Source organism: Brassica oleracea, chromosome C7 (genome assembly GCF_000695525.1).
Source record: "Brassica oleracea var. oleracea cultivar TO1000 chromosome C7, BOL, whole genome shotgun sequence".
NCBI lineage: Eukaryota > Viridiplantae > Streptophyta > Magnoliopsida > Brassicales > Brassicaceae > Brassica > Brassica oleracea.
The window spans coordinates 8,669,034-8,673,007 of NC_027754.1; the positions used below are offsets into that span (position 1 = coordinate 8,669,034).

The 3,974-nt window shown below is 33.7% G+C and overlaps 2 long non-coding RNA genes across 2 annotated transcripts; both read left to right on the forward strand.

The window, feature by feature from the left end:
* On the forward strand, positions 1–763 carry LOC106301205. The gene is made up of 3 exons (XR_001262173.1): positions 1–140; positions 245–576; positions 643–763. It is a non-coding gene; the product is annotated as an uncharacterized LOC106301205 (long non-coding RNA).
* An 80-nt stretch (positions 764–843) lies between these two features.
* LOC106301206 lies at positions 844–2,088 on the forward strand. Its single transcript, XR_001262174.1, has 3 exons — positions 844–921; positions 1,274–1,322; positions 1,507–2,088. It is a non-coding gene; the product is annotated as an uncharacterized LOC106301206 (long non-coding RNA).
* The last annotated feature ends 1,886 nt before the right edge of the window (positions 2,089–3,974 follow it).

Sequence of the window (3,974 nt, forward strand, 5' to 3'; positions counted from 1 at the left end):
TCTATCGTGTTATTCGAGCTCTGGATAATTAGAGTGGCAATGGAGTTTCGGGAGGGTGATGTGAGATGAATTTTCATGACGAAATTCTGGATCTAGCTCCGTTCGTATCCATCCGTTCAAACTCTGCGTTTCATTAATAGGTTATCTATAATATTTGTGGGCTTTTTTTGTTGGTCTTCTATTTTACTCAAGCTTTCAAGCCCGATATGGAGAGAAGCTTATCGTCTTCACATCTTCAATATAGGATTCGATCTCCGACAACAACGACTAAGTTCATATCCTGACACCAACAATGGAGTCGTCTTTAATTGTGTCGTTTTGTCTTCCGTCATAATCAATCAAAACATTCTGATTACAGATTCATCGCTTTTATCACCTTCTTAACTCCATCGACCCACATCAATCACGATCTGACATTCAATGCAACTTGCTCTTCTGCAAGGCCGTGTATCTACACCTATAAAAGGTAAGCCTTCTTCCCTTCCAAATCATCCTCTCAATTCCTGAAAAATTTTTAGAAAACTTAGGTTTGGTGAAACGGCCAACTCTCCAGCTCGCTTTCCTTCCACCATTGAGGTTAGACTTCTTTCATACTCTTTTATTGTGTAACGTTTTAGATTCATCGGTATCGTTTCTCTGTAGTTTGATGAGTTCCAATAAGCGGTTTCAGTCTAGCTAATGGTTTTAAAGACGAAACAGGCATCTTGAGTTTACCTTCGCTATGGAGACTCAGGTTGCGAAGATAGATCCCACCTATAAAAAGGCAAGGCTTCATCCTCTGAGACTCATCCTCGCTATTCCTAATAACAGTAGAAACTTATTACACATTTTTTATCCACATTTAGATCGAATTCAGACATTGAAACCAAACTCCAAGAAGAGAAAGTTGCTTCGTTTTCTCATACAGCTTCCAATTCAAAGGTTTTTTATTTATCTCTCTTTCTCTTCCCTCTGGCTATAAGAAAGTGTTCTTCTTTGTATATGTTGTGTTGGTTGTTGCAAAAGATATGTATCTCTAAATTTATCATTAACATTGCTGATTTTGGACTGGCAAGGGAGGTTAATCTGAGTTCACATTTATAGAGTATGCAGTTATACGCTGGTTAAGATTTGATTCCTTTTTTGTGTTACAATGTCTCTTTCAGAATATCAATATACATGTATATTTGTACTTAAGTGACCCGTATGTCGATTAGCTGACATACCATTGGTACTCCTTCAGGTGCATTTATTTTCGGACACCAATATTTTACCTTCGTTCATGATCTTTCAGTGGCTCTGCTCTAGGATCCATGCAACAGACTGGCTGCTGCAGGAGCTCTGTACGTCCCGCTCTTTCAGTTAAACCAAAGAGTATTTGTTTGAGGCTATGGCTGTTACCGTTCCTGACTTAAACGACTATCTCAAAGTCATAAGCTCTTGGCTGATGGCTATTCATAGTTTACATTTTATTTATCTTATTCATTTTAAAGTCACTAATGAGCTCCATTGACTGGATTTTTACAGATTCAGCCCCAAGTGTTTTGTAGACGGCTTTTTCAAATACTTCTGAGTTTAGAGCAGAGTGATCTCTGACCAAAACAGTTTCTTATACATCTGGAAAACCAACCTGGTTGAGCCAAGGAAGAAGTAAGGCCAAAAAGAAAATGAAAAGACATGTGAGGGCATATCAAAACATCATCTTTGATCTTTCAGAACCAGAAGTTGTCCCTCAAGAATCCCACCAAGAGTCTCATGCCTCCACTGGAACAACTTCTTTTTTGTATGTTGTCCTTTCCTGAAGAATTATGGAAGATTCAAGAGAGAGAGAGAGAGCAAGAGACGTGAGTGCAGGTAAAAAAGAAGAAGATCAAGTTGCATACGTTGAACTGCATTAAAGTACTTAAATGCTTCCACCGGTTCCTTTTGTGTTGTTTTTATTTTGGATGAAGAATAGAGAGCTCCATCAATAGTTGTGTTGTAAGAAAAGAGATTCGCTTAGAAAAGTGGGTTGATGTGTAAATTTTGGTTAACAATTCTATTTTAACACAAATGTAAAAGATGAACTAAATAAAATGTATAATAAAAAAAGATAGTTTAACGAAGCAATTAATTTTTGGGCAGGTTTGCTATCGTATGTGATTATTGGTATCATGTGTTAAAAATATATTTTCAGAGAAATATATTAAAATATACATACATGAATTATTTACGCTACAACAATTAACAAACGAAACAGTAATTAATTAACAGTTTTTGAAACTAAAACCAATATTGTAAATGTATCCCGTATTTATTTTTTAAATAGCCATTTGAATTTGCAAAACCTTCAACATTATATATTTTAAGAAAAATATTAGTGTTTTAATATATATACCCTAGCTATTTTTAAGTTTTTGTCACAAAAATAGCCTTCAATGAGAAAAATTACCGAAATAAGTTTTATTAAAGGGTAAAAATACATTTTTAGTCTAGGGTTAACTAATCTAGATTTAAGGTTTAGAGTTAAGGTGTAGGGTTTTGGGGATAAAATTTTAAATTTTAAAAAATAACAAAATTAAAATTAAAATTTTCAAAATAAAAAGGGTTATTTTGGTTATTTTCGTTTGAGAGATATTTTTATGACAAAAACTTAAAATGGCTATTTGAGAGAATTGTCATGTATATAATCAGTGTCACTTTATATAATTATTAGTCGCAGTATCTGTATTTCCTATTTCATTCAAATGAAACGATAAAATTAGCAAAAATACATAACATTACTAAAATTTGGTGAAGATTTAGTCAACAAATAATATTTTTGTGAATATACATAATATAAGCCAATACATAAATTTTAAGAATACATATAAAATTTCAACAATATATAAAGATACAAAAAAGAGAAACCAAAATTAAAACCAAAAAAGGTTCCAAAACGAGACTAAGATAAACCAATCCCAAAACTGAAATTTAAGGACAAAATAGCTTTCCTTCACAAAAAACCACCGAAACCAATCGCCACGATATGTTAGTATGGATGAGAAGGTTAGCAGAGCTATGTTACGTTTGTATGAGTGTTGTCGTATTTCACCCATGTTGACAACTTTAGTCGATGGTCGCATAGATAAATGATAAAATGATTTTCTCAAGAATATTTGAGATACTGTTTCAATTTCACATTCTTTATATTTGGTGTTTTTGTTAAAATTGTCGTTTTGTGTTCATTAATCAATATTAGAATTGTTGCTCTATTTTTAGGGACTATGCATCACCTTCGATTAATCTCCAGAGGAGAAAAACTACTTTAAACATGTATTTAGGTTGACAATATATATATCTCAGTGTGACTTCTCATTTCTTATAGACAATACATATATTTTTTTACTAACTTTGTTGATCAGACCGACGAACACACAATTTATTATATGGTTTATTGTAAATTCCTGTTTGATTTTGTGTCAGCTAATTAGAGACACACGTAAATATTTTCACTCTTGGTTTAGCAAAAAAAAAAAACAAATCTTTTTTCATACTGCACAAATTTGACTTTGGCTAAAATTTTATTCCTTAGTTTTCAATTACCCAATTGCAAAAGAATCATATGAAAATCTGGTCCAAAGATAATAACTCCTGTAAACACAAAAACGAACTTGTTATAAACCATTTAGTGATCGACCCATTTATCAGCCCGTGTAGCAAGACGGGCCAAGCCCATCCGCAGGATCATACTGGCGCCTATCTACTCTTGTGTTTATCTTACGTATTGCTAGTCATTATCTAGTTAAGGATAAGTACGATCTCATGTCGATCCAGTACTTAGACCGTCATTACCATATGTATATAAAGACCAGTTGGTCGACCTAATAATACACACAAGTTCTCCTCTTCATTCACAACACGTTATCAGCACGACCTTGTCTCTAAACCCTTCCAAAAATCCACCACCCATAAATCAGAAACCAAACGATCTCTTGCTATTTTCCGGCGACTCCTAAAGCTCTTCCAGTCGCCTC